This window comes from Leopardus geoffroyi, chromosome B2 (genome assembly GCF_018350155.1).
Source record: "Leopardus geoffroyi isolate Oge1 chromosome B2, O.geoffroyi_Oge1_pat1.0, whole genome shotgun sequence".
Lineage (NCBI taxonomy): Eukaryota > Metazoa > Chordata > Mammalia > Carnivora > Felidae > Leopardus > Leopardus geoffroyi.
This window is the reverse complement of record NC_059332.1, coordinates 106779238-106792969: the sequence shown is the minus strand read 5'-3', so window position 1 is coordinate 106792969 and position 13732 is coordinate 106779238. Positions and strand designations below refer to the sequence as shown.

At 40.4% G+C, this 13732-nt stretch overlaps 1 protein-coding gene and 1 long non-coding RNA gene across 2 annotated transcripts in view; one reads left to right on the top strand and one right to left on the bottom strand.

Annotated features, from left to right (window-relative positions):
• LOC123608933 overlaps positions 1 to 3582 on the top strand; it is a 46965-nt gene extending 43383 nt beyond the window's left edge. Inside the window, exon 3 of the long non-coding RNA XR_006717519.1 lies at positions 1977 to 3582. This is a non-coding gene — a long non-coding RNA (uncharacterized LOC123608933). The remainder of the gene's footprint in view (positions 1 to 1976) is intronic.
• SLC35F1 (solute carrier family 35 member F1) overlaps positions 1 to 13732 on the bottom strand; it is a 409915-nt gene that overhangs the window by 54409 nt on the left and 341774 nt on the right. The window lies entirely within an intron of this gene.

The following is a 13732-nucleotide window of genomic DNA, read 5'->3' as shown; positions in this document are numbered from 1 at the left end:
CCCCGCGTCGGGCTGTGTGCTGACAGCTCACAGCCTGGAGCCTGTTTCAGATTCTGTGTCTCCCTCTCTCTCTGCTCCTCCCCTGTTCATGCTCTGTCTCTCTCTGTCTCAAAAATAAATAACCGTTAGAAAAAAAAAAAAAAAGTAACTGCTAAAAGCTGGAGACTCAGAGGTTTCAGGAGATGAAGTGATGTGCTCAAGGTCACTCAAACTATTGGTACCAGTGGGAGTTCTGTTTTTTTTTTTTAAACAGTATTTAAAACTTTTTTTTAAATGTTTATTTATTTTTGAGACAGAGACACAGAGACAGATCATGAGCAGGGGAGAGGCAGAGAGAGAGGGAGACACAGAATCTGAAACAGGCTCTAGGCTCTGAGCTGTCAGCACGGAGCCAGACGCGGGGCTTGAACTCACAAACCGTGAGATCATGACCTGAAGCCAAAGTCAGACGCTTAACCAACTGAGCCACACAGGTGCCCCCACAAAACAATATTTTAATAAAGGTCAATGACAGAAATTATTACAGGTAGAGGTCTTATCACTGTGTCTGTAACTACAGAAACAAACATTTGGGAGCTTCTATTAGTAAACAGGCTATTACTTTGCAGTGATTTTCGGCTCCAGCCTTTCCCCTGTGGTCATATAGCATGAACCATACTGACAAAATCATTTTCCAATAGTTTTCGGGTAGCTTAACTACTCAGTGAAGTGGTTGTTGAAGCAATAAAAGAGAAAAGCATGATAATAGATACTGCTAGAGATGGGGACTGTTAAAAAAGACAAAAACCCTTCCGATTCTGTCATGAACCTTCAGTAGATTTACTTTCTTTGCATACATTTCTATATCCAAAAAGAAATGATAAAATATCAACACCAAAAAAATGAACAAATGAATACTATTTCGTAATTATCTTTCCCCCCTTTTCTGTTTATTTTTTTTTTTAAGTTTTTATTGAAATTCCAGTTAGTTAAGGTATAGTGTAATGTTAGATTCAGGTATACAATATAGTGATGCAACACTTCCTTACAACACCTGGTGCTCATCACAACAGGTGCACTCCTTAATCCCCATCACCTGTTTAACCCATCCTGCAGCCCCCTCCCCTTTGGTCATCATCAGTTTTCTATAGTTAAGTCTGCTTCCGGGTTGGCCTCTCCCTTCTCTCTCTCTCTTTTGTTTCCCCTTTGCTCATTTGTTTCATTTCTTAAACTTCACGTATGAGTGAAATCATATGGTATTTGTATTTGTCCGATTGACCTCTTTCACTTAGCACTATATTCTCTAGCTCCTTCCGTGTCATTGCAAATGGCAAGATTGCATTCTTCCTATGCTCTGAAAAGTCTCAAAAAAATTAAGAATACGTTGGAAAGAAAAGTGCTCATTACAACCTTAGATTTACCTCTTTTTTTCTCCTAAAGATTTAAATTAATTCTTCCATGTCATTAGTCTTTAGATGATATCTGCCAGAGAGGTGTCCAATACCAAATGACCTGATTTTATTGATGGTGGCACTGAGGCACACCATGCTTAATGGCCAGGGCACATTCTCTGAAGCCAAGGTGATGGCTCCAGGATTATTATGTGAACTTGGTAGCTTTTAATAACATTTAGAGTAGGTTGTATTAAGTTTATACTTACAGTTTGCAAAACACATTATTTTTACTTTATCTCTAAAACAGCACTTTAAGGGAGTTACGATTATACCTATTTTATGGGTAAGGACACTGAGCCTCCAATAATAAAGCAAGTTAGTGCCAGACTTGAAGCTAAAATACTAGTCCCTGGACTTCTAGTCTCCACAGAGTTCAAGTGCAGCTTCCAAAAGTTATTTAATAATAAAAGAGGTCTGTATTGGTGGTGCTTTAGGATAACAGAAGTCGACATTAAATAACATTACTTTTTTTTTTTTTTAAGTAATTTGGAGAATCGCAGCTTCATTTAACTTTTTGCTCCTCTCTCTCCCTGTCTTTTTTAGCTTCAGCCAATCTCTTACCACTGGATCTTCCTCTGCAGTCTTCAATCGCATTTAGTTATGCTCTTTCCTAAACACACACACACACACACACACACACACACACACACACATATCCCAATCCCCTCATCTTACCAATACCCACTCAAGCTTTTCTCTTCCTTTCTGCGCTAACTCCATTTGCCAGCATTCCCCAGACCACCTTGATCTGGATTCAGATACACTCCATCTGGTTTTCATGTTCACTCATAAGTCCCTCCCCTCCTCCAACATGGTCACTCCTCTCTTACCGTATTTTCCTCCACCACCTATCTCGCTCAGAACCTGGGATTTAGTGGATGCTGAATAATGTTCGCTGAATGAAACCTACTGAACTTTCTCTGGCCTTACTCTGTCTCTAATTCTACTGCTCCCACGATTTTCTCGCCTGTCATTCCACTGATGTTATTAAAATTTATTTCTTGTACAAAATATGAATTTTGCCCCTTCAACTTTACTCAATGTGTACTGATGCCTGTATCTGTGAGTATATTTGGTTGATGTGTGTCTATGTCTCTATAATGTCTTTGTGAGTAAATTCAAGTGGTAGGACTCGGAGCCACTACATAACTGGACTAGTTGAGGCCGACTGGTACTTGGATGATCGTAATAATACATCTCTGACTTACACAGAAATGCACTGCATAATCACCAGCACGGAATTATAAGGTTGTGATGTTAAATGTAACTGTGTTACACGACTCTCAAGATCAATGCAAGGTGATTAAATAATGAAAAGAATATAAATCCTCCCCTTGACATATCTCAGAACCATGCAAAGTCCAACAACCTCACTTGTGATATGACATCATAGTAGCCTGCCAATCATGTACCTATCCTTGGATTGCTGCATCCTCTCTCTCTCTCTCTCTCTCTCTAGTTCTCTCTCACCTTTATGCAGTTGTTACTGCTAATGAAACAACTAGACAAGATGTTTCCTACTGGCTGATGAAGAAATTCAGTTTTATTAGACCGAGTCCAGAAAAATGTGCTCAATTTTAACTTAGCTAATCTTTCTTAGGCAGATATACTGGAGGAAATGGCCATCAAGCCATGGACCCTGTCTTGGGGGTCCTTCTAGCAAGGGACAGTCCTTACCAATCCAGAAAGCAGACAGAAATGAAATACTTGGATGACAGTTTTTTCCTCCTTTTCCTTTCCTATTAAGGCATAATAACCCCACCAAGTGGTAAAATCCCCTATTGGATATTGAATTAGCTATTTCCTCTTTGGGGTGAAGGAAGAAGGAATGGAGAAAAAGGAGAGTTATCTTCCATTCTCTCAATGTTTGGAAGGGAATGGATATCCCCCTTGGCTTGGGTGGTTTCATGGGGAAAACAGGAGTCCCTCTACCTTCCTTCAATACCATGTTTGGTTTTGCTGATACATATACATATACATATACATATACATATACATATACATATACATATACATTCATGTAAAAGTTCATTTCTTGATTAAAGATCTACATATCATATTATCAGTCATAAAAGCTTTAAATCTCTGGAAGGAGAAAAGCAGAATCTATAAGAATAAGACATTAACAATGGTCATCTTGGATAAGATAACTGAATCATCACAACCCATCACCCAAATTCTCTGTGGTTTCCAAATTTCCTCTCTTGAGCATATACTGCTTTCAAAATATATACAACAACACATGCTATGAGAGTGTAAAAAATCTACAAGAGTCAGATCAGTCTTTTTCAAGGGAAGCAGATGGTTTGTAAAAAAATTAAAACAAAACAAAAAACCGCTACCCAACTGCTCCCATTCCAGTAGAGCATAATGAGGAGGTGATCTCATCCCTCTTTTCTAATTGTCTGCCAAAAACAGACTCCTCCGCCGGCCTTCGGCTCCTCATTAGCGCTCCCCTCCGGCTATTCACAGGGAAAAAGCTCCCCTCACACGGCCCAGCTGTCAGAGGCTAAACCTGAGGCAACTAGTAGGTGATTCCAGGAAAAAGAACATTTCCCTACTTTCCCTTCCTCTGCTTCTAATTGGCAATTCTCCCGAGTTGCTAAAAGTGATATGTATTATAAATTCATCTCTGGTGAGTAAAACTGAAGCATTAACAGGGAAGGATCTTAAAAAAAGACAATCTTCAGTATCACAGACACAACAAAAGTCCTTCTCTGGCAGACAGTCCAGCTGAAGAGAGTGGAATATAATTTGGGAAATGCACATTCACATGCAATCAAGAACCATTGTAATTCAGGGGCCTGGACATGTACCCATCCTAGAGGCATTTGAAAATCCAGTTGGAATATCTTTCATCAGGAACAGACTTTTCTGGTAGACACTCGCACTCCCTCTACCTCTCCAGATTTTTTTCCCTCTCAGAGTTATTCTTTTCCTGACACCTCCACCCCCACCAACCCTGTACCTTAGGACTTAATGTTTTGATTTTATTGTCTTAAAATATTCATGGTGGATGGAGTCATGCTTCCATCATGTTGCCCAAGAGAGCCAGACTAATAAAATGTGTCATTGTGCTGATTGTATGACAGCCATTTTCCAGGAAATGTCCTATTTCTAGAACTTAAAAAAAAAAGAAAAAAAAAAAAAAGATTTTCACCATACTTTTTCTTGCGTCTTCTGGTAAGGATTTAAACGTGTGAATTTTTTGTCTTCTTATGCCAGCCCATCAGAACTTCCTAGTTGTTAAAATATATTCACTTAGCTTTTTGGGCTTCAACTCTCAAAATAAAAAAAGAATGAAAGGAAAAAAAGACACTATCATGCATTGAAAATCTGGGGCAAGTACCTTGAAATCTAGGTGACCACTGGAAGACAGATAATTAGGAGACACATACTCTCCAGCTCAGCTGCAAAGAAATCTGCCTCAGGTGACTGAAGAGCTGTCCCAGAAGACAAATTCCTTCTGGGTGAGCATCACTGGCACTTTCATCAGGTTTAAGAACAAGCTCTGATTATCAGTAAACTGGATTTTAGAAGTAGAAAGAAGGAATTCACACTTACTGAATGTCTACCATACAACAGGCAGAATGCTAGGCTCTTGCTCCTTCCACTTTACAGATGATAAAACAGAGTATTAAAGATAACAGGTAACTTACTTTAGGTCACACAGTGGTAAGTGTCAAAGCCAGAGGTGATCCCAGGTCTGCCGCCCTTCTTGTACAAAGTAAGTGTAAGCAGTCAAGGTCCAGGTGGGGTAGAGACTATATAGGATCCAGTGATAACAACATTGGTCTAGGCTGGGTCACTCTCAACTCAATCTAGCAGGCTCGGGTGCTCTTTCTACCTGTGAGAGCACTCTGGGAGAGTGAGCAGACTGTAAGGGTATTGAAAAAATTATCACTGGTTGCCTGCATCTTTTATGTTAAATAAAGTGCAGGTTACAAGACAAAATGTACGAAAATTAGAATTGTGCCTTCAGAGCAGAAACTGCTGCTTTGCCAATCATTACAGCATAAAGTATGGCTATATTTTGCTGAAACATCTACTCATCAACATCTGCTCTGTGATATGATACCTCTTCCCAGGAAGACGATCACAGACCTATTAGAATGTTTTTCTTTTTTCCCTTACATATCCAACATTTTTGTCAAAGGAAAAAAGGAATTAGGATAGTTTGGTTTTAGCGATGGGTCTTTGATACTGTGTGACTATCTTGAGTGTTTTTGGAGAAGTGGTTGCCTTAAATCAGCCGAGTACTACTAACTCGTATTTCTTATTTATCAAATTCATTGAACATAAGAACATTAACAACAACGTTACAGAAAGCACACATTTCAAAGCACATTTTGAAGGAAATGAAAGTTTTCTGATAAAATATTAATTCTACATTAATTTTGCATTACTTTTGATTCCTCTCAGCATTAAAACAGCAGGGAGAAACAATTTCAAAAGCTACAGGAGAACATCTTATACTTTTTGGACTCTATTTCTAGGTTTAACTCAACTATTCCAGGTTTTATTAAAAAAAAAAAAAAGACAAAATCAGATTTTCATCACCTTCTACTCGTCACTTATTTATTGATTCAACAGATGTTTACTGAATGCCCACTGCATGTTCAGCATTGCTACAGATGCTTGAGATACCACAGTGAACAAAACATTCGACATCTCTGTCCAAGCGGACAGATGCCAAGGGACACGCATTTCTTTCTTGAGGTTCACAGCCAGTGGTACTCTAGAACTTGCCTGGCCCTGAACCTTCTGTCCTCTGTTCTTTGGAACAGGACCTCCTGCTCCTCACAGAACCTTCCTTCCAGCACCTATCCCACGTCTCTCTTGATCCTTCCTCTCTGTTGGCTATTCTCCTTTGCCATATAGTGCTTTGAAATCTGTGCTGATTTCACCCTTGAGGCCCAGTTGCTCTGTAGCTATTTATTTTTCCATCTTCACAGCCAACTTCCTGAAAGATTCATCTACAGCCACTGCCTCTGGTATCTTGGCTCCATTTATTCCTCAAGATGCAGCAATACTGACACCTCTCTTCACCACGATCACCAAAGCTACACGTCACAGCCACTTTTGACTAAACCTTCTGCAGCATTTGGCATTACTGATGATTCTCCCACTGGATTCTCTCCTCTCTCCTCTCTTGATTTTATCTGTCCTTTTTTTTTTTTTTTTTTTTTTTTGTTCTCCTGCCTCTCTGGCCCTTCTGAGTTTTTTTCTGGACTCATTTTGTTCTTTTTGTCCCTCAGAGTTGTCATGTCTGAGGGCTCAGCCCTTGGCACTCTCCTTTTCACATTCTATATATGCCAGTCTTTGGCTGTCACCCACCTCTTACTTCCTTCCCTGCCAAACGTCTTGCAAACAGTTGCATTCAGCCACTGCTTTCATCTCCCTCAACATCATTCAACCACTCAGTGCAATCTGGGTTCTGTTCCCCAAGCACCATCAAAATCGCTCAAAAATATACTCCCTGTTTTTGAACCCTACACAGACATTTTAGCACATACTTTGCTTAGTGCAGCATCTGACACTTCCTCCTGCTGATGGCCCTACCTGCCAAGCTCCCTGTCCATCACTTCATCTTTCTGAGACTCCTTAATGAGTTCCTGGTCTATGGGTTCCCAGATCGACTCCTGTTTCTCATATGTTGTGCTTTCAGGACTTTGCCATAGCGTGCCTTCTCATCTCTCCACACTAACCCTGAATGATGTCTGTTATGAAGGAGGTCTGTTATGGCTTTAAAAGTCGTCTTGATGCTGATAACTTCCAAATCTACATCTCCAATCTGGACCCGTCTCTTAAGCTCCAGAGTCTGCTGATCTGCTGTGGATGTACCAAAAATACCTATAGCTCAGCATGGCTCAAACATAACTCATGTCTTTGTCTCCAAACTGTCCCTCCTCATATGTTCTTTCCTTGGCGAATGGGACCACTCGAGACTTCGTTGCTCAGGTCTCAAACCTGAACCCTGATATCTAGGGGCCACTCTTTCCCTCTTGAAGCACTTCCTTGACTTGCTTCCAGGGTCTAACATACTTTTTAGTTTTCCTCTTGCCTCTCCTTAGCCTATTTTCCCTCCAGTCTCTGAGTGTTGGCATGTCCCAGGGCTCAGCTTTCAGTTTCTTTCTCTTCTCCATTTATACTCATCCCATTGGTGATGTAATCAAACCGTAACTTTCAGCATCATCTCTGTGCAAGTGATTCCAAATTAACAATCCCAGCTCTCACCTCCTCTCCCCTGGACTCCAGATACATATCCCCAGCCACCTACACCAAGGTTTGCCTGGATGTCTAACAGGAAGCTCAAACCTATGTGGCCAAAGCAGAACCTTCATTTTCTGCTCCACATCTGCTCTTCTCCCGTTTTCCTCATTTCACCACATGGCACACCCCAGTGGCTCAGGCCAATAACTAAGGAATCATTCTTGACTTTTCTTTTTCTTTCAACCTTCCCCCACACAAATACTCAGGAAATCCTATTGGCTTTATCTTATAAATGTATCCGACAACCTCAAGCCACCTCCAGTTGGTGCGTGGCTTCAAGTCAACACATCTTTCAGTTAGCGGCCTCCTCACTGTCTAAACAATACCACTCTTGTTCCCATATAGTCAACTCTCCATGAGCAGCCAGAGCCACAGTGATCTAAAAATACCAATTAGGTTGTATCAATCCCCTGCTCTATACATTTTAATGATTTTCCTTAGGACAAATCCAGGCTGCTTTTCTTGATCTCATGTAATAGCCTTATATAATATAATATATCCTAGCCTTATCCTATCTAGCTCCTACCTCCTTCCTCAGTGTCATCTTTTGCTTCCAGTAGCTTCATCCACTCTTTATGTGTCTTGAACATGCCATTCTCAGGGCCTTCACCCTTATGCTGTCCCTTTGCTTAGAACTCTCTTCCTCATATCTTTGCACATATTACTCCCTCACGTTCTGATGGGACAGAAAGAAACTCAAAAGTAACTGTAACTTGGAAGGGAACCTTCATGAGGGTAAAAACATGATCTTCTTCATGCTATATGTCTAGAGCCATATAAAGATATATATAATACATGCTTGATAAACATTTGCTGAGCACATGGGTGAATAAAACATGGATTGATCTTTCCTCACTCACACATCAAATAAGTCACAAAGTTCTGTCTTCTTAGCCACCTCAATTTCTCTGGAACCTCTTTCCTTGCCTTATCCTGTCCGCCCCTTCCTTATCAGGCCATGCAAATAAACTTTCTAAACTACACATTTTGTCATGTCATTACTACTCTAGAAACTCCCAGGAATAAGCCCAACCCCCTTTGTGACTTATAATGTGGTTTAGAAGTCCCTTTGTGGTCTGTCACCAGCTGCCCCTTCATTCTCTTCTTTGACCATTCCCCCTTCAGACTGCATGCAGAAGCATTTGTAGTTCCTTCCTGTCATGGTCCTTCTCGATTCATAGTTCCTTCCCGCTGTTCCTTCCTGTTGGAGTTCCTACGTCCATCTGTCTCACTACTTCTTGCCTGGCCTGCTCAGACTTATCTTTCAGAGCTCAGTTGAGACAACACTTCCTTCCGGAAGCCCTCTTTGGCTTCCTAAATCCAAATTAGGTGCCCCTTCGGGGGCTCCCATTGATCTCTGTATTATCAAATTGTACTTAATTATGCTAAAGCACAACTACCTTCCATAAGGGAAGGAATTTTTTCTCCCTTGCACTGTTTTACTTCCTGAAGCTAGATGGTGCATGGCATACAGAAGGACCCCTTAAATATTTTGTTAATTCACTCAAAAGTATTTATGGAGTATCTACTAGGTGCCTGGCACTATTCTAGGAAATAAGAAATCTAAATAATAATAAATTCCCTGCCTTTACGGAGCTTGGAATCTTATGTAGGAAGTGGCAATCAAGTAAAATATATAGTATGCCAATGGTGATAGAAGCTATGGAGAAAACTAAAGCAGGGGAGAGGGGAGGGAGTGCTGAATGGGGCAGGAGATTGTGATTCTAAACATGGTGGTCAGGGAAAGACTCACTGAGAAGGTAACATCTGAGCAAAGTCCAGAGGTGTTTATCTCATTCTCTGGCAGATAGTAGATGCTGAATGATGAAAAACCTCTGCTTCTTTAAACCATCTGGGGTGAGTTGCTGTCACCGAGGTAACTGGTACTCCCTTAAGCTGCGTATTGAGATGATTTTGGCCAAAGGAGCTGAAGGTGAGTGCTCCGTGCAGTTGCTAGTTCCTGTCCTCATTCTCTGGCCCAGATGGTGTCACAACTCCTAAACTGACCATAGAGCCTCCCACTTGATGACTCTGAAAAATACTCAACTGTATTCTGTCTTTTTTTTTTTTTTTTTTTTCTCAACGTTTTTATTTATTTTTGGGACAGAGAGAGACAGAGCATGAACGGGGGAGGGGCAGAGAGAGAGGGAGACACAGAATCGGAAACAGGCTCCAGGCTCTGAGCCATCAGCCCAGAGCCCGATGCGGGGCTCGAACCCACGGACCGCGAGATCGTGCCCTGGCTGAAGTCGGACGCTTAACCAACTGCGCCACCCAGGCGCCCCTGTATTCTGTCTTTCTGTTCAAGGGATCTTGAGTTGGAAATGGCCCCTGACCCAGAAGATACAAGCAAGAGGGAAGACAGGAAGAAGGGCAGAAATAATTCCTGCTGTTTTCTCAGAGACTGATGTTTTTATTTTTTTTTTAACGTGTATTTATTTTTGAGAGAGACAGAGAGAGAGAAAGAGAGAGAGACAGAGACAGAGCATGAGTGGCCGAGGGGCAGAGAGAGAGAGAGAGAGATACATAATCCGAAGCAGGCTGCAGGTCTGAGCTGTCAGCAAAGAGCTCGATGTGGGCTCGAACTCACAAACTATAAGATCATGACCTGAGCTGAAGTTGGAGACTTAACTGACTGAGCCGCCCACGTACCCGTGGTTGGTGTTTTTAGAATTGTCATGGTCTGAGTCTTAAAAAGTCTCAGCAGCTTTAAGACTGTACCCTTCATTCTTAAAGCACCGCATAGACTTTTACTGATTTATTATTTCTTAACAAACACATCTATTCAAATGCATTGCCAAAGTAAGCAGGCTCTGGACGTTTTTTTTCTTTCTTAAAGTGCAAGTACACTCTTCTACTTGATGTATTTATTACAGGTGAATTTTGTGCAGTGATCGAGTCAAAGTGAGCACTTCTGTAAAGGCACCCAGTCAGTCGTGATGCAGGAGTGTTTTCCTGTGCATCTATCCCTGACAAGACAGCATCAAAATGCTCCTCCAAGGAGACACTGTAGGTGGCATTGGGAACCCTGGTATCTTAGTAACCACAGAGAGGGATTAGGTCCTTGGCAGGATCTCTTCTCAAAAAATGGAAACAATGACACAGACAGGCAAAAAAGCCTGCTCTTGCTCTGTGTGTTTCTGGTTCCTTTTGGAGACAGCCTTTAAAAGGTTAGTACCTTCAAATCTGCCTGGGGGTGGGGAGGAATTCAATACGGTCTCCAATGAATTAGTTTCCTGTTGCTGCTGTAACAAATGAGCACAAACTCAGTGGCTTAAAACAATATACATTCATTACCTTACCCTTCTGGAAGTGGGAAGTCCGAAAACAAAAGTGTTAACAGAGCTGTGTGTCTTCTGGAAGCTCTAGGAGAGAATCCCTTGCCTTGCCTTTCTCAGCTTCTAGGGCTACCTGCATTCCTTGCTTTGTGGCCCCTTCCTCTATCTTCAAAGCCAGGAGTGTAGCATCTTCAGATATCTCTCTGACTCTTTGACCTCTGCTTCCACTGTCATATCTCCTGCCACCTTTGACTCTGGCTCCTCTTTTCAAAGGACTTTGTGATTATACGGAGGTCACTCAGAAGACCTAGGATAATCTCATCATTTCAGCTTCATTAATTTAATCACATCTGCAAGAGTCCCTTTGTCTAGTAAAGTACCGTATTACAGGGGTTAGATCTCTGACATCTTTGGAGGACCATTGTCCTGCCTATTACACCAGCTGTGTTCATGCATAATGAAAGGTGTGCCTTGAAAATAATGAGGATTTTTTTTTAAGGGGAAAAAAAACCCTGCCACTTATTGAACGGGGTGTGCAGGTGTTTACATATCTAATCTTCTTTAACACACTGGAATTCATTCAATCCGGACATGGTTGTCATTCAAGGTAGTCACTCTGGAAGGTCATGGGTGTATTTTAATGAAGTTTCCATTGCTCAAAAACATTCTGAACTTTCTGAAATCACCTTTGGAGCACTCACTGGAATATTCTTAATGGAAGCAGCCACTAATTCTTTGAGAGTAGGTTTTATTTTTTGGATAGAACACAAATGCTGGATTAAGCTAGATAATAGTTTGGGGAACCAAAGGAAGGATAAGTTATAAAGAAATTTGCATGATTTAAAATTGGCTCTGAAGATGTCAAAGAAATTCCACAGAATTTGAACAATGGTAGACACATCTAAGCAAATGTATAATAAAAAGCCCTTTGAGGAATATTAATTTGAAGGTATAAATTTGGTTATGTTTACCAAAACACTCTGTTTATATCTTACATAGTAAAATATCATTATTACCTCAAGGACATTTTTAGTTGAAAAGTAAAGGGGATTCTTATATAGAAAGATGCTTCTAATGATAAACCATTTGGAGTTTGCCTACTCTTAATTCTCATGTTACAGAGTCTAATTAGGGAAGTTATTTGTTACAAACTAGCTCTTTTCAAATCCATTATCCTTTCATATTGTGTTCCCTAATTAAATCCTTTATAGGGTATAGCATTGTGTTTTAAATGAGCCCAAACTAGATCAGTGGTATTAAAAAAATCCTCAAATCTTATAACCAACACATAAAATCTCTTACTCTCTCTTTCATCGTATTAATAATCTTAGTGTTTCAATAAACCAGGGAAATAATTACCTGGAGAAAAGTATGAAAAATTATCAGTGATGTTACTTATAGAATTTTGCTTGGGGAAAGGCAGGGAAGATGACTGGAAATAAAAACATGACTAAATTTCTATCAAATGATTTCTTATTTATAAAAATCCCTTAAAGGCCAAATGAACACATTTGGACAATGAGCATACTGTAATTGGCAAGATTTTAAAGCATGGCTAATCGGAAAACTCTGGCTTTTTAAAAACTTGAAATATAGCTGATAAACATTGTTATATTAGTTTCAAGTATTTGACCCGGTGATTCAACAATTCTATACATAAAGCTCCCTCACCACAGTAAGCGTAGTCACCATACAGTGTTATTACACTATTACTTACTATATCCCCATTCTGTAATTTTCATCCTGTGACTTACTTATTTTATAACTGGAATTTTGTAACTCTTCATCCCCTTCACCAATTTTGCCCGTAAACCAGTCCCCTCCCCTCTGGCAACCACCAGTTTGGTCTCTGTTCTCTGTATTTATGATTGTTTCTTTTTTTTTTTTTTTTTTTCATTTGTTCACTTATTTTGTATTTCAGATTCCACATACAAGTGAAAGCATATGGTACTTGTCTTTCTGTCCGACTTATTTCACTCAGCATAATACCCTTGAGGTCCATACACAAAACAAATGGCAAGATCTCATTCTTTTTTGCAGGTGAGTAATATTCCAGTGTGTGCGTGTGTGTGTGTGTGTGTGTGTGTGTGTGTGTGTGTACCACATCTCCTTTATCATTCACCTATTGATGGATACTTATATTGTTTCTATACCGTGGCTATTGCAAATAATGCTGCACTAAACAAAAGGGTGCATATATCTTTCAAATTAGTGTTTTTGTGTTCTTTGCATAAATGCCCAGTAGTGAAATTGCCTAACCATACTGGAACAGCCTGACTTTTAAAAATTTAATTAGTTTCTTTTAAGGCTTATAAGTCATAACTTTTGAAAGTACAGAAAAATTTGAGTTTTGAAATTTTATTTACTTGGCCATTAGAAGACCTGCTTTCAATACCATACTTTCTTTGTTTCAGTCTTGTTTTCTCCCTGTCCTCTGTATCCCTGTCTTTTTCTCTTACACACACACACACACACACACACCCACACCCACACCCACACCCACAAACACAATTTAGAGGTGCTCACTAAATCTATTTGCAATTCCTTTTTAAATGAGTGAAAACATTGATTAGAAGTGTCCATTTGGGGGCTCCTGGGTTAAGCGCCCGACTTTCGATCTCGGCTCAGGTCATGATCTCACGGTTCGTGGGATGGAGCCCCACATCAAGCTCTGCGTTGACAGCTCTGAGCCTGTTTGGGATTCTCTCTCCCTCTGTGCCCCTCCACCGCTTGTGCTCTCTCTCTCTC